The sequence below is a fragment of the Callionymus lyra genome, chromosome 19 (assembly GCF_982586985.1).
Source record: "Callionymus lyra chromosome 19, fCalLyr1.hap1.1, whole genome shotgun sequence".
Lineage (NCBI taxonomy): Eukaryota > Metazoa > Chordata > Actinopteri > Syngnathiformes > Callionymidae > Callionymus > Callionymus lyra.
In genome coordinates, this window is record NC_141836.1 from 14704 (window position 1) to 39865 (window position 25162).

At 42.5% G+C, this 25162-nt stretch overlaps 2 long non-coding RNA genes across 2 annotated transcripts; both read left to right on the plus strand.

Annotated features, from left to right (window-relative positions):
• Positions 1-1149: 1149 nt before the first annotated feature.
• LOC148058783 (uncharacterized) lies at positions 1150-10599 on the plus strand. The gene is made up of 3 exons (XR_015709441.1): positions 1150-1211; positions 9889-9995; positions 10118-10599. It is a non-coding gene; the product is annotated as an uncharacterized LOC148058783 (long non-coding RNA).
• A 2988-nt stretch (positions 10600-13587) lies between these two features.
• Positions 13588-23391, plus strand: LOC148058784 (uncharacterized). The gene is made up of 3 exons (XR_015709440.1): positions 13588-13678; positions 22663-22787; positions 22910-23391. It is a non-coding gene; the product is annotated as an uncharacterized LOC148058784 (long non-coding RNA).
• Positions 23392-25162: the final 1771 nt, after the last annotated feature.

The following is a 25162-nucleotide window of genomic DNA, read 5'->3' on the forward strand; positions in this document are numbered from 1 at the left end:
ACACACATATACACACACGTCTATACACATACACACATATATATACACACACGTCTATACACACACATATATACACACACACACGTCTATACACATACACACATATATATACACACACACGTCTATACACATACACACACATATATACACACACACGTCTATACACATACACACATATATGTACACACATATAAACACACGACTATACGCATTGACACACCCGCACGCATTGACGCACATTGACACACACACACGTATTGACGCACATTGACGCACATTGACACACACGTATTGACGCACATTGACACGCGCGCACGCATTGACACGCACGGGTCACCCAGTATTATACAGAGCACCCCCCGACGTCGGATTCAAACGACCCGGGTTACATTTGACGCGTCGCCCATCTCTTCGTTGCCTTGGTAACGTGACCTGTCGCTGTTTCATTTGGCTACCGTAATTCTACAACTATGAAGCTCATTTGAAATGTTTAATGTCAACAGTGTGATTCTAATCCTGATTGTGCTTAACGACCTCAAACCACTTTAAGGAGGTACAGAGTGAATATAAATCGGTAAAAATGCTTAATTTTAATTTTTTGGAGCTTGGATTGTTTACGCATCGCGGAAGTCAAGAAGCTCTCGCGGATTAAAACATGCTTAAAAGGTCCTGTAAAAGTGACTATATTGTATATTTTTAGGTGTTTCAACTCCATAATGTTGACATTGTTTTATGAATGAGTAAAATAAAGTCTGTGCTATTTCGCTTGATCCTCTTTATAATCCGGTGCGCTTTTCTATGAAAATAGAAGCTTTCATTGAGATTGCGTTTATGGACATATGTTTTCTTTTTATTTAGCTGCGATTATGAGCGTCTACGTGACGTTTGTCAACATTAATCGCGAGTCTGCAGGGGTGACGTCACACATGCTAATCAACTGATCCTGCAGCGGTGACGTCACACCACAGGAATACAATGAGATATTGTGCTTGTTTGTTTAAAAGCGCCATGAATACAATAGTAGATGCGTGCTTGTATAAAGACCGAGTTAAGTTTAGTTTAAATTTAGCGTCAGCTAAAAAGTTTTCAAATTGCCGCATACGCAACTTCCGGATGATGACGTCACACTTGTTGACAAAGATCGATCGCATTTTATCCTCACGTTTGTGCATAACTTGACGGAATCAGGTGCGCGTCACTCGTCTATTGAGGTAAGATATCATTATTGCTTTAAGACTCAGAAATAATGTTTCATTGCGTGTAATGTAACTTTCTGTGGTGCGTTAACACGAGAGCTAGTTCGCTAAAACTTAGCTTTTTTAATTATAATGTAACTCACACACGTATTTTGTTTGTTATTTTGAAGGACGAAAATATATTTATATTCCAATAAAAAGTTTGCTATATTGGTGGGTCATGGTAGGCGATTTATTTTATTAATATTCAAGATTCTTAGCTACGGCACCTTCAACACATTCAACGCTTGTTAACCATACAACAGCACGAACGTTTAATCGGCGTGTTAAATAACAGATGCGGTGAACTCTGAGCCGCTGAAGCATCTGAACACCACGCGATAACAAAATATAAAGTGCAACTTACTTTCAAAACAAAGTGAAACAGTACAATATAAAATACTATCGAAAATATACACTTGAATAAAGTTATAAAACAATGCTTCAAGTTTCACACAAAAACTTAAATAGCTGCTTCGACACAACATTCATTTACACACAGCAATATAAACAATAATATAAACGTATTGTTTAGGCTCACCTAGGAGTGATAAGCGAGTGTATTCAGTAAAATTGCAGGAGCGTTGGCACACTTTACAGCTTAATGTGGACAAAACTGAAACTCTGGTGATTGCTCCTGATGATAAGATTCCATGGTTGAGTCAGTACTTGGGTGACTTAGGTCAGTCTGTCAAACTGAGCCTGAGAAACCTGGGTGTTGTATTTGATAAAGACATGTCTCTTGTTCAACACTGCAGAAAACTGACCAGAAACTGTTTCCTTCAACTGAGAAAAATCTCTAAACTTAGGAAAATGTTGTCACAACATGATCTGGAGCTTGTAATCCATGCGTTTGTTTCTTCTCGTCTGGACTATTGTAACGGTTTGTTTTCATGTCTTAACAAGAAGGAGCTGTCTCGTCTGCAGTTGATTCAGAACTCTGCAGCGAGAATTCTGACCCGCTCAAGTAGGAGAACTCACATTTCTCCGATCCTTAAAACTCTTCACTGGCTTCCAGTTTCTTTCAGGATCAACTTTAAAATTCTGGTTCTTACTTTCAGAGCTATTCATGGTCAGGCTCCTCCTTACATCACTGATCTGATCCAGCCTTACACCCCAGCTCGGTCTCTGAGGTCTGTGGATCAGAATCTACTGATGGTTCCACGCACACGGCTCAGGACCAGAGGAGAGAAATCTTTTCAGGCTGTTGCTCCTAAGCTTTGGAACAATCTTCCTCTCTCTTTGCGCTTGATGGAGTCTACTGACTCCTTTAAGAAACATCTTAAGACGTTTCTATTTGTTCAGGCTTTTCCTTGAATTTCTCGAACTTGTTGTTCTCGGTGTTGTCTTGATCTTTGAAGTATGTACTGTTTTGAGTATTGTTTTTGATTGTTAAAGCGCTTTGTGACCCTGGTCTCGAAAAGCGCTATATAAATAAATATTACTTACTTACTTACTTACTTACACGTGTCTCAGTCTCTGAGCCGCTGAAGCATCTGAACACCACGCGTCTCATCCGTGGAACGCAGGTAAAAAACAATGGCCGTCTTAAAGCGACAGTGTCTTGATGCGATACATGCATTGAAAAGTAATAAAACATAAAACACGAAAATAACAACTGGGTTTAATTATATACTTCCAGTGAAAATAATTGAAACATAAAACGACAAATAAACGGCTGGGTTACATTACTAAAAACTAAAGCCTGACAGAGGGGGAGTGGCGCGGGAATGAACTACCGTACTTACTGGCGCGCGCATGTACAGACAGCATATACATCTGTTGTTTTGAGCGAGCACCATAAACCGAATATACACAATAATCCATAGTGGTATTGGTTACAAGTGTCTACACGTGGTGTTCACTGCGCAGGTTAACTGTACCGCATTACAAGTAATAGAATGTAACTTAATGTTGGTGAACCACATAGCAATTCATCTACATTAGAAGTCTAAAAAGCGAATGGTAGTACAGTCACGGTGAATACAATTGTATAAATCGTTTAATTCATTTAAATATAAGTCAGCAGATGGAGAGACTTACCACAGTCTTTACCAATGGAAACATGGCGGTGGTCCATGAGGTCCAATTACTCTAGAAACTTCTGTATCATTTGAAATGGGCGGAGCATATTAAGATATTAACACTGAATATTGTTAAATTGACCCTTGACAGTGTTCATTCACTTTTTACACTGAATAAATAACACCTGGGTTTTAACTCTGGATATTGACAACAGCACTGCAGGGGGAGGAGCCACGTTTTACACCTGTTGTTGTTGTGTTACATCTGGAAGAGTTAAACCAGTCTATGAAATAGTTAAAATACATTAACACTTCCTTTTTGACACTTGGAAATTTACTGTGCACGAACGCACACATTAAACAAATGCGCACACCCACATAAAACAAACGCGCACGCACACATAAAACACACGCATGCGTACACGGACATGCACTGACAAACGCACACACACACGGTGACATGCACACATAAAAAACACACGCACGCACGCACACATAAAACAAACGCGGACGCACACATCAAAGAAACGCGCACGCACACCTAAAACACACGCATGCACACACAGACATGCACTGACACACGCCCACACACACGGTGACATGCACACATAAACACACGCACGCACGCACACATAAAACAAACGCGGACGCACACAAAACAAACGCGCACGCACACATTAAACACACGCATGCACACACAGACATGCACTGACACACGCACACACACACGGTGACATGCACACATAAAACACACACACGCACGCACACGCAGACACACACTGACACATGCGCACACACACCAATGACATGCACACAAACGCATAACTACAGATCACAAACAAACCTATAAAATCCGCGTTTGTTTTATGTGTGCGTGCGTGCGTGTGTTTTATGTTTGCATGTCACCGTGTGTGTGTGCGTTTGTCAGTGCATGTCTGTGTATGCATGCGTGTGTTTTATGTGTGCGTGCGCGTTTGTTTAATGTGGGTGTGCGCATTTGTTTAATGTGTGCGTGCGTGTGTTGTGTGCGTGTGCATTTGTTTTATCTGTGCGCGCGCATTTGTTTTGTGTGCTCTTGCGCATTTGTTTTGTGTGCGCGTGCGCATTTCTTTAATATGTGCGTGCGCGCATTTGTTTTATGTGTGCGTGCGCGCATTTGTTTTATGTGACGTGCGCGCATTTGTTTTATGTGTGCATGCGCGCATTTGCTTTATGTGTGCATGCGCGCATTTGTTTTATGTGTGCATGCGCGCATTTGTTTTATGTGTGCATGCGCGCATTTGTTTTATGTGTGCGTGCGCGCATTTGTTTCATGTGACATGCACACATAAAACACACGCACGCACGCACACATAAAACAAACGCGGACGCACACAAAACACACGCATGCACACACAGACATGCACTGACACACGCACACACACGGTGACATGCACACATAAAACACACACACGCACGCACACGCAGACACACACTGACACATGCGCACACACACCAATGACATGCACACAAACGCATAACTACACATCACAAACAAACCTATAAAACCCGCGTTTGTTTTATGTGTGCGTGCGTGCGTGTGTTTTATGTTTGCATGTCACCGTGTGTGTGTGCGTTTGTCAGTGCATGTCTGTGTATGCATGCGTGTGTTTTATGTGTGCGTGCGCGTTTGTTTTATGTGGGTGTGCGCATTTGTTTAATGTGTGCGTGCGTGTGTTGTGTGCGTGTGCATTTGTTTTATCTGTGCGCGCGCATTTGTTTTGTGTGCTCTTGCGCATTTGTTTTGTGTGCGCGTGCGCATTTCTTTAATATGTGCATGCGCGCATTTGTTTTATGTGTGCATGCGCGCATTTGTTTTATGTGTGCGTGCGCGCATTTGTTTCATGTGACATGCACACATAAAACACACGCACGCACGCACACATAAAACAAACGCGGACGCACACAAAACACACGCATTATGTGTGCGTGCGTGCGTGCGTGTGTTTTATGTTTGCATGTCACCGTGTGTGTGTGCGTTTGTCAGTGCATGTCTGTGTATGCATGCGTGTGTTTTATGTGTGCGTGCGCGTTTGTTTAATGTGGGTGTGCGCATTTGTTTAATGTGTGCGTGCGTGTGTTGTGTGTTGACACGCGCAAGCATTGACGCACATTGTTTTGTGTGCGTCCGCGTTTGTTTTATGTGTGCATGTCACCGTGTGTGTGTGCGTGTGTCAGTGCATGTCTGTGTGTGCATCCGTGTGTTTTGTGTGCGCGCGCGCGCATTTGTTTTATGTGTGCATGCGCGCATTTGTTTTATGTGTGCATGCGCGCATTTGTTTTATGTGTGCGTGCGCGCATTTGTTTCATGTGACATGCACACATAAAACACACGCACGCACGCACACATAAAACAAACGCGGACGCACACAAAACACACGCATGCACACACAGACATGCACTGACACACGCACACACACGGTGACATGCACACATAAAACACACACACGCATGCACACACAGACATGCACTGACACACGCACACACACGGTGACATGCACACATAAAACACACACACGCACGCACACGCAGACACACACTGACACATGCGCACACACACCAATGACATGCACACAAACGCATAACTACAGATCACAAACAAACCTATAAAATCCGCGTTTGTTTTATGTGTGCGTGCGTGCGTGTGTTTTATGTTTGCATGTCACCGTGTGTGTGTGCGTTTGTCAGTGCATGTCTGTGTATACATGCGTGTGTTTTATGTGTGCGTGCGCGTTTGTTTTATGTGGGTGTGCGCATTTGTTTAATGTGTGCGTGCGTGTGTTGTGTGCGTGTGCATTTGTTTTATCTGTGCGCGCGCATTTGTTTTGTGTGCTCTTGCGCATTTGTTTTGTGTGCGCGTACGCATTTCTTTAATATGTGCGTGCGCGCATTTGTTTTATGTGTGCGTGCGCGCATTTGTTTTATGTGACGTGCGCGCATTTGTTTTATGTGTGCATGCGCGCATTTGCTTTATGTGTGCATGCGCGCATTTGTTTTATGTGTGCATGCGCGCATTTGTTTTATGTGTGCATGCGCGCATTTGTTTTATGTGTGCGTGCGCGCATTTGTTTCATGTGACATGCACACATAAAACACACGCACGCACGCACACATAAAACAAACGCGGACGCACACAAAACACACGCATGCACACACAGACATGCACTGACACACGCACACACACGGTGACATGCACACATAAAACACACACACGCACGCACACGCAGACACACACTGACACATGCGCACACACACCAATGACATGCACACAAACGCATAACTACACATCACAAACAAACCTATAAAACCCGCGTTTGTTTTATGTGTGCGTGCGTGCGTGTGTTTTATGTTTGCATGTCACCGTGTGTGTGTGCGTTTGTCAGTGCATGTCTGTGTATGCATGCGTGTGTTTTATGTGTGCGTGCGCGTTTGTTTTATGTGGGTGTGCGCATTTGTTTAATGTGTGCGTGCGTGTGTTGTGTGCGTGTGCATTTGTTTTATCTGTGCGCGCGCATTTGTTTTGTGTGCTCTTGCGCATTTGTTTTGTGTGCGCGTGCGCATTTCTTTAATATGTGCGTGCGCGCATTTGTTTTATGTGTGCGTGCGCGCATTTGTTTTATGTGACGTGCGCGCATTTGTTTTATGTGTGCATGCGCGCATTTGCTTTATGTGTGCATGCGCGCATTTGTTTTATGTGTGCATGCGCGCATTTGTTTTATGTGTGCGTGCGCGCATTTGTTTCATGTGACATGCACACATAAAACACACGCACGCACGCACACATAAAACAAACGCGGACGCACACAAAACACACGCATGCACACACAGACATGCACTGACACACGCACACACACGGTGACATGCACACATAAAACACACACACGCACGCACACGCAGACACACACTGACACATGCGCACACACACCAATGACATGCACACAAACGCATAACTACACATCACAAACAAACCTATAAAATCCGCGTTTGTTTTATGTGTGCGTGCGTGCGTGTGTTTTATGTTTGCATGTCACCGTGTGTGTGTGCGTTTGTCAGTGCATGTCTGTGTATGCATGCGTGTGTTTTATGTGTGCGTGCGCGTTTGTTTAATGTGGGTGTGCGCATTTGTTTAATGTGTGCGTGCGTGTGTTGTGTGTTGACACGCGCAAGCATTGACGCACATTGACACGCGCGCAAGCATTGACGCACATTGACACGCGCGCAAGCATTGACGCACATTGACACTCGCGCGCATATTGACGCACGAACACGCATTGACACGCACGGGCGCATTGACGCACATTGACACGCACGCGCGCATTGACGCACATTGACACGCGCGCAAGCATTGACGCACATTGACACGCGCGCAAGCATATTGACACACGCACACGCATTGACACGCACGCAAGCATTGACGCACATTGACACGCGCGCAAGCATTGACGCACATTGACACACGCGCGCATTGACACACATTGACACGCACATGACAATGGACGTGAGGTTCTGGTCTGCAGCCCACATCTGTGTATCGGATAGTCTGTCAAACATAAAAATGTAAACGGTTAGACTTTTATGATGCAATATACGAGGAACTAACTAAACATATACTGTACACACCTCCATGATGATTGCCTTTCTCAAGTGGCTTTGTATGTGCTGTTGGGTTTTGTCCATCTGTGCTGGTCTGAATTTGGTGACCTCACAAAAAGGGCAGTGAAAGAACAAGCAACACTGACGGCTGTGGAGTGAAGTACATCCTCAAACCTGGCTGATGTTTAACTGATCAGCCATTTATGAGATTAATGAAAGCTTTGACAGAAACTGTTTTCTATATCACAGACTAAGCTACACACACAGGCAAATGAAAACAGCCAGAAATATGTTATGTTCACTGAACACATCATTTATGAACACATTTTTCATGTTGTATAAAACTCAAACATTCTATTGAATGACTGAACAATCTACTTTAATATCCTCGTGTCCAATTAGTTCATATTCAACGTCTGCTATCTCTGGTCTGTTTATCTGGATTCTTGTCACGGGGGCAGCAGCTTCAGCAGAGAGGTCCATACTTTCTTCTCCCCAGTTACATCGTCCAGCTCTTTCTGGAGGACCCCCCTGTGTTTCCAGCCCAGTGGAGGAACATGCTTCTTCAGTGTGTTCTGGGTCTTCCCCGGGTTCTACCATCAGTGGAACATGTTCCACTTCATCGGACTTATTCTCAGATGAATAAATTGATCTAAGACAAGAAAAAAATAAGTCAGTTTAGATTAAAAAAAAAGCTCAAACTAATTGAAATTCTCACGGATGCTCCGTTGAATCCATACATTCATTCATTCCCACTGCCACCTCCTAATAAGAAATAATGATCGTTTCTCTGATGCACAAATACTGCAGTGCTGAAGATATTAAACCAAAATTGACATTCATTTTAATTGTACAAGTGATGACATTTGCAAAATTAATCAACATTACATTTAAACATTAAATCACTTTGATAAATGACTAAAAAACATTCTTACATACCTTCCTTCTTCTCTTGAACTCTTTTCCATCTGGTTAAGGAGAAAAATAATTCAAGGAAATGACTCCAGATAAACACAAATCAATATAATAATGTGATTTTTATGAATGCATTTGTTTTTTACCTCTTTTTCTTTTTTTATACCAATAAACTACAGAACATGTGATCAGTAGAACGATCACAGCAACAATAATTCCAGCCACTTCTCCTGGTGTCAAACCTTCTCGACATACAGAGTCAGAAGAAATAGTTCCTTCTCGTAGATATGTTGAACATCTACAAAGACAAGTGGAGACAGTTTAGAAGAAAACATCTGGAGCAAACATTTGTGAAGCTTCACTCACTGTTTGTGATCCTGACATGACGTGAACGTTCCATTTGAAAATGTTCCTTCACTGCAGGTTCCACACTCAGTGTCTGTGGAGGACGTTCCTGTGAAGAACATTGTGTGTGTCTTATAGTTTCTGCACTCTTGCATTTCACATGTTGGATGTGAAACTCGCCTGCTCTGATGATGAACTGTCCTGGTTCACATGTGGAGTGTTGCTGTGCTGCCACACATGTGTCCACTGAGCCGTCCACACAGAAAAAACCCTCCAGAGGTTCACACTTGGTGTTTGCTGTGAAGGTACAGGATCTGATCTCTCTCAGTCCTGTTAGTCAATAACAAATTCTACATCACATCTACATACTGACCAACTCATCATTCTAGTGAAGAACAAACTTTACCTTCAGTACAGACGAGACACTTGAAACCATGTTTCTCTCGGTTCAATTTGTCCATGTAAGTTCCATCATCACAGACAGTGCAGGACGGAGATGGAAATTCTGTGCAATGAACATTGACTCTGAATCCTGTGAGAGAAATAAATAAATGACACATTTGAGTGACGTTTTACATCAAGACTCCTGACAGTTACTCTTATAAGAAAAAAGGTCAACATTTAAAATAGGCAGAATACATTTGATAGAATCAACATACAAGTGTCATGCTTATGTTCTTTTGTTTTATTTTGAAGGTGGTTTTCCGTTTTCATGTGTCCTGTGTTTTGAGTGACAGACGCTGGCAGGTGCGCGGCTGGGGATGATGGAGTGGCGGGTTCTTCCCATTGATAAGGAGCGTCTCTACCCGGAAGAACTCGCCAGAGTATTGCGTTTCCAGACCAGGTTGGCTGTCCTTTCGATCTCGCTCCTCGCCTTTGAATCACAACTGGATAATCCTTTGGATACTCCTGACGTTGTCAGCACTTTTATTTACTCAAGTGAGTCCTTTTGTCTTTTTGTTTTAGTTGCTGTTGGGACCCCGATCTCCAGAAGTGCCCTGCCTTCGCCCCGAGTGCCTGTTTTGTTTTTTTGTTCCTATTACGGACCGCTCTGGATCTATATAAGACTTTTTTTTCTGAATTTTTCCTCCGTGGATTATTTAGAAGATAGCTGGGAAGGGCGACAGGTCTTGATACCTTCACTTAAACTTAGCGTTACATTTACCGATGTCAATAAAATGAAAAGAGACTTTAATAAACCACAACATGTACCTGTGCTCCTTCCAGCTGGACACTCAACATCCTTATCCTTCAACAGTGGACACTGTGACGTCACTCCTTCAACATCCTTATCCTTGAGAGAAAAGATCATTTAATATCAGATGATTTTTGAGAATCTATCAGTGATAGTTTCGTAGATTCTTCCGCGTCTGACCGTTATAAACCTCCTTGTAGGTGGACAACGCATGCGCAAATGCGTGGTTGATTTCCAACCTCGTGTACTGTACTGACACTAATAGAATGTTTTTCCATCATATTTGTCCATCATGATGAGTGCCATGGATCATACATGAACACACATGTTTAATGATAAATATTTGTTACCAGAGAACAATTGTTTCAACTGTAATGAAGCATACATGTTTGATATTTACCAATTAGTGTTAAATATTAGCTATATTGATGTTTGAGATAAAATGGGGACCCTTGAAATAAAAAGAAAGACCCACACTGTTAAGTCTTTCTGTAGGTTTGTTTATTGGACATAATAAATCGTTTTAGCAACACTAGAGGGCAGCAGAGAGTACAAGTTGCTTTGCGTGCAGGTGGAGAGACAGGACGAGCTAATGAGATCACCTGTGCAGGTGAAGCTTCTGTCTACAGAGCATGACTACAGCCAAGGTAATGTTAAACTCTTCTGTTAAATTGTTCTCATTTGGAGAGAATATCTAAGGATTATGGACATAAACTTGCAGTGTGACTGCAGTTCACACTTTTAATGATGTCGTCGTTGTAAATCTAAAACGTCCCGAGAAAGTAGAATTCTAGTGTTTCTGATCCCATCATGCAGGGAATAGCAGGTTTGATATAAATGTACATGAATTGATTCATTAAAGATATTATTACATTTGTCTCTTTTAACATTAAGACTTCATCACAAAGTATCATTTCTGGAGATGATTTGACTTCAATGTTGACAACAGTTTATACTGAGTGGATCTAGTATAACACTGACAGACCCGGCTGCAGAAAAACATTTAAGGGGGGGCATTACATTTTTTCAGGGGGGCAAACTTTTCAACCTAAAAACGTATTGGCTTCAGGCTGAACAATGGCTCTGGGACGACTCGCACAGTGCAGAGAAATAATTCTCCCATTACTAAAAAGTGACGGTTGATCCCAAAATCTAAAAAAACAACTAACAACCAACAACAAAGTTTAGTGCTGTGTCCATGTATTAAACTAAAGCACCACAGCTTCACTTCTACTAAAACATAAGCACTGAAGTCAACCTGAACACTGGATTGAACATCAAATAAGTTTTCATCTCATTGAACAAAATCATGGTAGGTGTGATGTGTGATCTGTTTGATACTTGATGAAGCCCAGTTGCTGCACATTGGCGCACGCATTGACGCACATTCTTCTTCTGAGAGTTGTAACACAGCGTCTCTTAACTGTTGAGCATGGTCCCGTCGTCTCGCACCAACGTCCATCTCCTCACTTTCGCTCTTCACTTTCCCGTACATACCGGGGACGTTCGTTAGCAAAGTTCGTTGCTAATAACCGTTAGCTTCGCCTCAGGAGCAGGTCCGAAAAAGTCGCTTCTGACACCAATGTAACGTTTGGTCCTCCACACATGACCAGACGGTTGTCTTGCACAGATATTGTTTCTTTGTTCGCTGTACTCACAGAGAGGTTATTGTTTCGGCCACAACCAACGCCGCTCGTTCTTCACACCACTAGTTGAACGCGAAATCTCTCTAACAACAACTGCGCATGCGCACAGACTCACCTTCTTAAAGTGCCCGCAACATTAATGAACAGAACAAACAGGATCGTTACAATATATATACAGTATATACACACACACACACACACACACACGTCTATACACATACACACATATACATATACACACACACGTCTATACACATACACACATATATATACACACACGTCTATACACATACACACATATACACACATATATATACACACACGTCTATACACATACACACATATACACACACACACGTCTATACACATACACACATATACACACATATATATACACACACACGTCTATACACATACACACATATATAAACACACACACGTATATATATATACACACACACACACACACACACACACGTCTATACACATACACACATATACACACACGTCTATACACATACACACACGTCTATACACACACATATATACACACACACACGTCTATACACATACACACATATATATACACACACACGTCTATACACATACACACACATATATACACACACACGTCTATACACATACACACATATATCTACACACATATAAACACACGTCTATACGCATTGACACACCCGCACGCATTGACGCACATTGACACACACACACGTATTGACGCACATTGACGCACATTGACACACACGTATTGACGCACATTGACACGCGCGCACGCATTGACACGCACGGGTCACCCAGTATTATACAGAGCACCCCCCGACGTCGGATTCAAACGACCCGGGTTACATTTGACGCGTCGCCCATCTCTTCGTTGCCTTGGTAACGTGACGTGTCGCTGTTTCATTTGGCTACCGTAATTCTACAACTATGAAGCTCATTTGAAATGTTTAATGTCAACAGTGTGATTCTAATCCTGATTGTGCTTAACGACCTCAAACCACTTTAAGGAGGTACAGAGTGAATATAAATCGGTAAAAATGCTTAATTTTAATTTTTTGGAGCTTGGATTGTTTACGCATCGCGGAAGTCAAGAAGCTCTCGCGGATTAAAACATGCTTAAAAGGTCCCGTAAAAGTGACTATATTGTATATTTTTAGGTGTTTCAACTCCATAATGTTGACATTGTTTTATGAATGAGTAAAATAAAGTCTGTGCTATTTCGCTTGATCCTCTTTATAATCCGGTGCGCTTTTCTATGAAAATAGAAGCTTTCATTGAGATTGCGTTTATGGACATATGTTTTCTTTTTATTTAGCTGCGATTATGAGCGTCTACGTGACGTTTGTCAACATTAATCGCGAGTCTGCAGGGGTGACGTCACACATGCTAATCAACTGATCCTGCAGCGGTGACGTCACACCACAGGAATACAATGAGATATTGTGCTTGTTTGTTTAAAAGCGCCATGAATACAATAGTAGATGTGTGCTTGTATAAAGACCGAGTTAAGTTTAGTTTAAATTTAGCGTCAGCTAAAAAGTTTTCAAATTGCCGCATACGCAACTTCCGGATGATGACGTCACACTTGTTGACAAAGATCGATCGCATTTTATCCTCACGTTTGTGCATAACTTGACGGAATCAGGTGCGCGTCACTCGTCTATTGAGGTAAGATATCATTATTGCTTTAAGACTCAGAAATAATGTTTCATTGCGTGTAATGTAACTTTCTGTGGTGCGTTAACACGAGAGCTAGTTCGCTAAAACTTAGCTTTTTTAATTATAATGTAACTCACACACGTATTTTGTTTGTTATTTTGAAGGACGAAAATATATTTATATTCCAATAAAAAGTTTGCTATATTGGTGGGTCATGGTAGGCGATTTATTTTATTAATATTCAAGATTCTTAGCTACGGCACCTTCAACACATTCAACGCTTGTTAACCATACAACAGCACGAACGTTTAATCGGCGTGTTAAATAACAGATGCGGTGAACTCTGAGCCGCTGAAGCATCTGAACACCACGCGATAACAAAATATAAAGTGCAACTTACTTTCAAAACAAAGTGAAACAGTACAATATAAAATACTATCGAAAATATACACTTGAATAAAGTTATAAAACAATGCTTCAAGTTTCACACAAAAACTTAAATAGCTGCTTCGACACAACATTCATTTACACACAGCAATATAAACAATAATATAAACGTATTGTTTAGGCTCACCTAGGAGTGATAAGCGAGTGTATTCAGTAAAATTGCAGGAGCGTTGGCACACTTTACAGCTTAATGTGGACAAAACTGAAACTCTGGTGATTGCTCCTGATGATAAGATTCCATGGTTGAGTCAGTACTTGGGTGACTTAGGTCAGTCTGTCAAACTGAGCCTGAGAAACCTGGGTGTTGTATTTGATAAAGACATGTCTCTTGTTCAACACTGCAGAAAACTGACCAGAAACTGTTTCCTTCAACTGAGAAAAATCTCTAAACTTAGGAAAATGTTGTCACAACATGATCTGGAGCTTGTAATCCATGCGTTTGTTTCTTCTCGTCTGGACTATTGTAACGGTTTGTTTTCATGTCTTAACAAGAAGGAGCTGTCTCGTCTGCAGTTGATTCAGAACTCTGCAGCGAGAATTCTGACCCGCTCAAGTAGGAGAACTCACATTTCTCCGATCCTTAAAACTCTTCACTGGCTTCCAGTTTCTTTCAGGATCAACTTTAAAATTCTGGTTCTTACTTTCAGAGCTATTCATGGTCAGGCTCCTCCTTACATCACTGATCTGATCCAGCCTTACACCCCAGCTCGGTCTCTGAGGTCTGTGGATCAGAATCTACTGATGGTTCCACGCACACGGCTCAGGACCAGAGGAGAGAAATCTTTTCAGGCTGTTGCTCCTAAGCTTTGGAACAATCTTCCTCTCTCTTTGCGCTTGATGGAGTCTACTGACTCCTTTAAGAAACATCTTAAGACGTTTCTATTTGTTCAGGCTTTTCCTTGAATTTCTCGAACTTGTTGTTCTCGGTGTTGTCTTGATCTTTGAAGTATGTACTGTTTTGAGTATTGTTTTTGATTGTTAAAGCGCTTTGTGACCCTGGTCTCGAAAAGCGCTATATAAATAAATATTACTTACTTACTTACTTACTTACACGTGTCTCAGTCTCTGAGCCGCTGAAGCATCTGAACACCACGCGTCTCATCCGTGGAACGCAGGTAAAAAACAATGGCCGTCTTAAAGCGACAGTGTCTTGATGCGATACATGCATTGAAAAGTAATAAAACATAAAACACGAAAATAACAACTGGGTTTAATTATATACTTCCAGTGAAAATAATTGAAACATAAAACGACAAATAAACGGCTGGGTTACATTACTAAAAACTAAAGCCTGACAGAGGGGGAGTGGCGCGGGAATGAACTACCGTACTTACTGGCGCGCGCATGTACAGACAGCATATACATCTGTTGTTTTGAGCGAGCACCATAAACCGAATATACACAATAATCCATAGTGGTATTGGTTACAAGTGTCTACACGTGGTGTTCACTGCGCAGGTTAACTGTACCGCATTACAAGTAATAGAATGTAACTTAATGTTGGTGAACCACATAGCAATTCATCTACATTAGAAGTCTAAAAAGCGAATGGTAGTACAGTCACGGTGAATACAATTGTATAAATCGTTTAATTCATTTAAATATAAGTCAGCAGATGGAGAGACTTACCACAGTCTTTACCAATGGAAACATGGCGGTGGTCCATGAGGTCCAATTACTCTAGAAACTTCTGGATCATTTGAAATGGGCGGAGCATATTAAGATATTAACACTGAATATTGTTAAATTGACCCTTGACAGTGTTCATTCACTTTTTACACTGAATAAATAACACCTGGGTTTTAACTCTGGATATTGACAACAGCACTGCAGGGGGAGGAGCCACGTTTTACACCTGTTGTTGTTGTGTTACATCTGGAAGAGTTAAACCAGTCTATGAAATAGTTAAAATACATTAACACTTCCTTTTTGACACTTGGAAATTTACTGTGCACGAACGCACACATTAAACAAATGCGCACACCCACATAAAACAAACGCGCACGCACACATAAAACACACGCATGCGTACACGGACATGCACTGACAAACGCACACACACACGGTGACATGCACACATAAAACACACGCACGCACGCACACATAAAACAAACGCGGACGCACACATCAAAGAAACGCGCACGCACACCTAAAACACACGCATGCACACACAGACATGCACTGACACACGCCCACACACACGGTGACATGCACACATAAACACACGCACGCACGCACACATAAAACAAACGCGGACGCACACAAAACAAACGCGCACGCACACATTAAACACACGCATGCACACACAGACATGCACTGACACACGCACACACACACGGTGACATGCACACATAAAACACACACACGCACGCACACGCAGACACACACTGACACATGCGCACACACACCAATGACATGCACACAAACGCATAACTACAGATCACAAACAAACCTATAAAATCCGCGTTTGTTTTATGTGTGCGTGCGTGCGTGTGTTTTATGTTTGCATGTCACCGTGTGTGTGTGCGTTTGTCAGTGCATGTCTGTGTATGCATGCGTGTGTTTTATGTGTGCGTGCGCGTTTGTTTAATGTGGGTGTGCGCATTTGTTTAATTTGTGCGTGCGTGTGTTGTGTGCGTGTGCATTTGTTTTATCTGTGCGCGCGCATTTGTTTTGTGTGCTCTTGCGCATTTGTTTTGTTTGCGCGTGCGCATTTCTTTAATATGTGCGTGCGCGCATTTGTTTTATGTGTGCGTGCGCGCATTTGTTTTATGTGACGTGCGCGCATTTGTTTTATGTGTGCATGCGCGCATTTGCTTTATGTGTGCATGCGCGCATTTGTTTTATGTGTGCATGCGCGCATTTGTTTTATGTGTGCATGCGCGCATTTGTTTTATGTGTGCATGCGCGCATTTGTTTTATGTGTGCGTGCGCGCATTTGTTTCATGTGACATGCACACATAAAACACACGCACGCACGCACACATAAAACAAACGCGGACGCACACAAAACACACGCATGCACACACAGACATGCACTGACACACGCACACACACGGTGACATGCACACATAAAACACACACACGCACGCACACGCAGACACACACTGACACATGCGCACACACACCAATGACATGCACACAAACGCATAACTACACATCACAAACAAACCTATAAAACCCGCGTTTGTTTTATGTGTGCGTGCGTGCGTGTGTTTTATGTTTGCATGTCACCGTGTGTGTGTGCGTTTGTCAGTGCATGTCTGTGTATGCATGCGTGTGTTTTATGTGTGCGTGCGCGTTTGTTTTATGTGGGTGTGCGCATTTGTTTAATGTGTGCGTGCGTGTGTTGTGTGCGTGTGCATTTGTTTTATCTGTGCGCGCGCATTTGTTTTGTGTGCTCTTGCGCATTTGTTTTGTGTGCGCGTGCGCATTTCTTTAATATGTGCGTGCGCGCATTTGTTTTATGTGTGCGTGCGCGCATTTGTTTTATGTGACGTGCGCGCATTTGTTTTATGTGTGCATGCGCGCATTTGCTTTATGTGTGCATGCGCGCATTTGTTTTATGTGTGCATGCGCGCATTTGTTTTATGTGTGCGTGCGCGCATTTGTTTCATGTGACATGCACACATAAAACACACGCACGCACGCACATATAAAACAAACGCGGACGCACACAAAACACACGCATTATGTGTGCGTGCGTGCGTGCGTGTGTTTTATGTTTGCATGTCACCGTGTGTGTGTGCGTTTGTCAGTGCATGTCTGTGTATGCATGCGTGTGTTTTATGTGTGCGTGCGCGTTTGTTTAATGTGGGTGTGCGCATTTGTTTAATGTGTGCGTGCGTGTGTTGTGTGTTGACACGCGCAAGCATTGACGCACATTGTTTTGTGTGCGTCCGCGTTTGTTTTATGTGTGCATGTCACCGTGTGTGTGTGCGTGTGTCAGTGCATGTCTGTGTGTGCATCCGTGTGTTTTGTGTGCGCGCGCGCGCATTTGTTTTATGTGTGCATGCGCGCATTTGTTTTATGTGTGCATGCGCGCATTTGTTTTATGTGTGCGTGCGCGCATTTGTTTCATGTGACATGCACACATAAAACACACGCACGCACGCACACATAAAACAAACGCGGACGCACACAAAACACACGCATGCACACACAGACATGCACTGACACACGCACACACACGGTGACATGCACACATAAAACACACACACGCATGCACACACAGACATGCACTGACACACGCACACACACGGTGACATGCACACATAAAACACACACACGCACGCACACGCAGACACACACTGACACATGCGCACACACACCAATGACATGCACACAAACGCATAACTACAGATCACAAACAAACCTATAAAATCCGCGTTTGTTTTATGTGTGCGTGCGTGCGTGTGTTTTATGTTTGCATGTCACCGTGTGTGTGTGCGTTTGTCAGTGCATGTCTGTGTATGCATGCGTGTGTTTTATGTGTGCGTGCGCGTTTGTTTTATGTGGGTGTGCGCATTTGTTTAATGTGTGCGTGCGTGTGTTGTGTGCGTGTGCATTTGTTTTATCTGTGCGCGCGCATTTGTTTTGTGTGCTCTTGCGCATTTGTTTTGTGTGCGCGTGCGCATTTCTTTAATATGTGCGTGCGCGCATTTGTTTTATGTGTGCGTGCGCGCATTTGTTTTATGTGACGTGCGCGCATTTGTTTTATGTGTGCATGCGCGCATTTGCTTTATGTGTGCATGCGCGCATTTGTTTTATGTGTGCATGCGCGCATTTGTTTTATGTGTGCATGCGCGCATTTGTTTTATGTGTGCGTGCGCGCATTTGTTTCATGTGACATGCACACATAAAACACACGCACGCACGCACACATAAAACAAACGCGGACGCACACAAAACACACGCATGCACACACAGACATGCACTGACACACGCACACACACGGTGACATGCACACATAAAACACACACACGCACGCACACGCAGACACACACTGACACATGCGCACACACACCAATGACATGCACACAAACGCATAACTACACATCACAAACAAACCTATGGCTCTGAGGTCTGTGGATCAGAATCTACTTATGGTTCCACGCACACGGCTCAGGACCAGAGGAGAGAAATCTTTTCAGGCTGTTGCTCCTAAGCTTTGGAACAATCTTCCTCTCTCTTTGCGCTTGATGGAGTCTACTGACTCCTTTAAGAAACATCTTAAGACGTTTCTATTTGTTCAGGCATTTCCTTGAATTTCTCGAACTCCTGTGTTGTTCTCGGTGTTGTCATATTACTTACTTACTTACTTACTATAAAACCCGCGTTTGTTTTATGTGTGCGTGCGTGCGTGTGTTTTATGTTTGCATGTCACCGTGTGTGTGTGCGTTTGTCAGTGCATGTCTGTGTATGCATGCGTGTGTTTTATGTGTGCGTGCGCGTTTGTTTTATGTGGGTGTGCGCATTTGTTTAATGTGTGCGTGCGTGTGTTGTGTGCGTGTGCATTTGTTTTATCTGTGCGCGCGCATTTGTTTTGTGTGCTCTTGCGCATTTGTTTTGTGTGCGCGTGCGCATTTCTTTAATATGTGCGTGCGCGCATTTGTTTTATGTGTGCGTGCGCGCATTTGTTTTATGTGACGTGCGCGCATTTGTTTTATGTGTGCATGCGCGCATTTGCTTTATGTGTGCATGCGCGCATTTGTTTTATGTGTGCATGCGCGCATTTGTTTTATGTGTGCGTGCGCGCATTTGTTTCATGTGACATGCACACATAAAACACACGCACGCACGCACACATAAAACAAACGCGGACGCACACAAAAAACACGCATGCACACACAGACATGCACTGACACACGCACACACACGGTGACATGCACACATAAAACACACACACGCACGCACACGCAGACACACACTGACACATGCGCACACACACCAATGACATGCACACAAACGCATAACTACACATCACAAACAAACCTATAAAATCCGCGTTTGTTTTATGTGTGCGTGCGTGCGTGTGTTTTATGTTTGCATGTCACCGTGTGTGTGTGCGTTTGTCAGTGCATGTCTGTGTATGCATGCGTGTGTTTTATGTGTGCGTGCGCGTTTGTTTAATGTGGGTGTGCGCATTTGTTTAATGTGTGCGTGCGTGTGTTGTGTGTTGACACGCGCAAGCATTGACGCACATTGACACGCGCGCAAGCATTGACGCACATTGACACTCGCGCGCATATTGACGCACGAACACGCATTGACACGCACGGGCGCATTGACGCACATTGACACGCACGCGCGCATTGACGCACATTGACACGCGCGCAAGCATTGACGCACATTGACACGCGCGCAAGCATATTGACACACGCACACGCATTGACACGCACGCAAGCATTGACGCACATTGACACGCGCGCAAGCATTGACGCACATTGACACACGCGCGCATTGACACACATTGACACGCACATGACAATGGACGTGAGGTTCTGGTCTGCAGCCCACATCTGTGTATCGGATAGTCTGTCAAACATAAAAATGTAAACGGTTAGACTTTTATGATGCAATATACGAGGAACTAACTAAACATATACTGTACACACCTCCATGATGATTGCCTTTCTCAAGTGGCTTTGTATGTGCTGTTGGGTTTTGTCCATCTGTGCTGGTCTGAATTTGGTGACCTCACAAAAAGGGCAGTGAAAGAACAAGCAACACTGACGGCTGTGGAGTGAAGTACATCCTCAAACCTGGCTGATGTTTAACTGATCAGCCATTTATGAGATTAATGAAAGCTTTGACAGAAACTGTTTTCTATATCACAGACTAAGCTACACACACAGGCAAATGAAAACAGCCAGAAATATGTTATGTTCACTGAACACATCATTTATGAACACATTTTTCATGTTGTATAAAACTCAAACATTCTATTGAATGACTGAACAATCTACTTTAATATCCTCGTGTCCAATTAGTTCATATTCAACGTCTGCTATCTCTGGTCTGTTTATCTGGATTCTTGTCACGGGGGCAGCAGCTTCAGCAGAGAGGTCCATACTTTCTTCTCCCCAGTTACATCGTCCAGCTCTTTCTGGAGGACCCCCCTGTGTTTCCAGCCCAGTGGAGGAACATGCTTCTTCAGTGTGTTCTGGGTCTTCCCCGGGTTCTACCATCAGTGGAACATGTTCCACTTCATCGGACTTATTCTCAGATGAATAAATTGATCTAAGACAAGAAAAAAATAAGTCAGTTTAGATTAAAAAAAAAGCTCAAACTAATTGAAATTCTCACGGATGCTCCGTTGAATCCATACATTCATTCATTCCCACTGCCACCTCCTAATAAGAAATAATGATCGTTTCTCTGATGCACAAATACTGCAGTGCTGAAGATATTAAACCAAAATTGACATTCATTTTAATTGTACAAGTGATGACATTTGCAAAATTAATCAACATTACATTTAAACATTAAATCACTTTGATAAATGACTAAAAAACATTCTTACATACCTTCCTTCTTCTCTTGAACTCTTTTCCATCTGGTTAAGGAGAAAAATAATTCAAGGAAATGACTCCAGATAAACACAAATCAATATAATAATGTGATTTTTATGAATGCATTTGTTTTTTACCTCTTTTTCTTTTTTTATACCAATAAACTACAGAACATGTGATCAGTAGAACGATCACAGCAACAATAATTCCAGCCACTTCTCCTGGTGTCAAACCTTCTCGACATACAGAGTCAGAAGAAATAGTTCCTTCTCGTAGATATGTTGAACATCTACAAAGACAAGTGGAGACAGTTTAGAAGAAAACATCTGGAGCAAACATTTGTGAAGCTTCACTCACTGTTTGTGATCCTGACATGACGTGAACGTTCCATTTGAAAATGTTCCTTCACTGCAGGTTCCACACTCAGTGTCTGTGGAGGACGTTCCTGTGAAGAACATTGTGTGTGTCTTATAGTTTCTGCACTCTTGCATTTCACATGTTGGATGTGAAACTCGCCTGCTCTGATGATGAACTGTCCTGGTTCACATGTGGAGTGTTGCTGTGCTGCCACACATGTGTCCACTGAGCCGTCCACACAGAAAAAACCCTCCAGAGGTTCACACTTGGTGTTTGCTGTGAAGGTACAGGATCTGATCTCTCTCAGTCCTGTTAGTCAATAACAAATTCTACATCACATCTACATACTGACCAACTCATCATTCTAGTGAAGAACAAACTTTACCTTCAGTACAGACGAGACACTTGAAACCATGTTTCTCTCGGTTCAATTTGTCCATGTAAGTTCCATCATCACAGACAGTGCAGGACGGAGATGGAAATTCTGTGCAATGAACATTGACTCTGAATCCTGTGAGAGAAATAAATAAATGACACATTTGAGTGACGTTTTACATCAAGACTCCTGACAGTTACTCTTATAAGAAAAAAGGTCAACATTTAAAATAGGCAGAATACATTTGATAGAATCAACATACAAGTGTCATGCTTATGTTCTTTTGTTTTATTTTGAAGGTGTGTTTTGAGTGACAGACGCTGGCAGGTGCGCGGCTGGGGATGATGGAGTGGCGGGTTCTTCCCATTGATAAGGAGCGTCTCTACCCGGAAGAACTCGCCAGAGTATTGCGTTTCCAGACCAGGTTGGCTGTCCTTTCGATCTCGCTCCTCGCCTTTGAATCACAACTGGATAATCCTTTGGATACTCCTGACGTTGTCAGCACTTTTATTTACTCAAGTGAGTCCTTTTGTCTTTTTGTTTTAGTTGCTGTTGGGACCCCGATCTCCAGAAGTGCCCTGCCTTCGCCCCGAGTGCCTGTTTTGTTTTTTTGTTCCTATTACGGACCGCTCTGGATCTATATAAGACTTTTTTTTCTGAATTTTTCCTCCGTGGATTATTTAGAAGATAGCTGGGAAGGGCGACAGGTCTTGATACCTTCACTTAAACTTAGCGTTACATTTACCGATGTCAATAAAATGAAAAGAGACTTTAATAAACCACAACATGTACCTGTGCTCCTTCCAGCTGGACACTCAACATCCTTATCCTTCAACAGTGGACACTGTGACGTCACTCCTTCAACATCCTTATCCTTGAGAGAAAAGATCATTTAATATCAGATGATTTTTGAGAATCTATCAGTGATAGTTTCGTAGATTCTTCCGCGTCTGACCGTTATAAACCTCCTTGTAGGTGGACAACGCATGCGCAAATGCGTGGTTGATTTCCAACCTCGTGTACTGTACTGACACTAATAGAATGTTTTTCCATCATATTTGTCCATCATGATGAGTGCCATGGATCATACATGAACACACATGTTTAATGATAAATATTTGTTACCAGAGAACAATTGTTTCAACTGTAATGAAGCATACATGTTTGATATTTACCAATTAGTGTTAAATATTAGCTATATTGATGTTTGAGATAAAATGGGGACCCTTGAAATAAAAAGAAAGACCCACACTGTTAAGTCTTTCTGTAGGTTTGTTTATTGGACATAATAAATCGTTTTAGCAACACTAGAGGGCAGCAGAGAGTACAAGTTGCTTTGCGTGCAGGTGGAGAGACAGGACGAGCTAATGAGATCACCTGTGCAGGTGAAGCTTCTGTCTACAGAGCATGACTACAGCCAAGGTAATGTTAAACTCTTCTGTTAAATTGTTCTCATTTGGAGAGAATATCTAAGGATTATGGACATAAACTTGCAGTGTGACTGCAGTTCACACTTTTAATGATGTCGTCGTTGTAAATCTAAAACGTCCCGAGAAAGTAGAATTCTAGTGTTTCTGATCCCATCATGCAGGGAATAGCAGGTTTGATATAAATGTACATGAATTGATTCATTAAAGATATTATTACATTTGTCTCTTTTAACATTAAGACTTCATCACAAAGTATCATTTCTGGAGATGATTTGACTTCAATGTTGACAACAGTTTATACTGAGTGGATCTAGTATAACACTGACAGACCCGGCTGCAGAAAAACATTTAAGGTAAGGTAAGGTAAAACTTTATTGATCCCTCAGGAGGTCTCCTTTGGGAAATTGTTTTTTTACAATAGCCAGCAATTTTTCATAAACAATAAAAAATAATACATAAAAAAGAAGAAAAAGAAGAACATAAAGAGGAAGAACAAGATGACACAATCTAAGTCTAAAGACAAAGACAAAGAACATAGGTCAAGGAAAGAAAAACAACAAAGACAAAGATACAAAGACTAACATGGAACAGAACATCCAGATACTCTCACTCCACTCCTGCCCCCGAACTCAGAATTGTACAATTTAATAGCCCGAGGGATGAATGAGTCCCTGAGTCTATTTGTTTTGCACCTGGGTAGGAGCATTCGTGCACTCATTCTGCTTCTCTGCTCACTGATGACAGTGCTGAGAGGATGACTGTCATCGTCCATGATGGACAGTAGTTTGTTCAATGATCTCCTCTCAGCAACTGTCACCAGTGAGTCCAGCTTCATTCCAACCACAGAACCAGCCCTCCTGATCAACCTGTCCAACCTGTTGACACTCCAATATGAAGGGGGGCATTACATTTTTTCAGGGGGGCAAACTTTTCAACCTAAAAACGTATTGGCTTCAGGCTGAACAATGGCTCTGGGACGACTCGCACAGTGCAGAGAAATAATTCTCCCATTACTAAAAAGTGACGGTTGATCCCAAAATCTAAAAAAACAACTAACAACCAACAACAAAGTTTAGTGCTGTGTCCATGTATTAAACTAAAGCACCACAGCTTCACTTCTACTAAAACATAAGCACTGAAGTCAACCTGAACACTGGATTGAACATCAAATAAGTTTTCATCTCATTGAACAAAATCATGGTAGGTGTGATGTGTGATCTGTTTGATACTTGATGAAGCCCAGTTGCTGCACATTGGCGCACGCATTGACGCACATTCTTCTTCTGAGAGTTGTAACACAGCGTCTCTTAACTGTTGAGCATGGTCCCGTCGTCTCGCACCAACGTCCATCTCCTCACTTTCGCTCTTC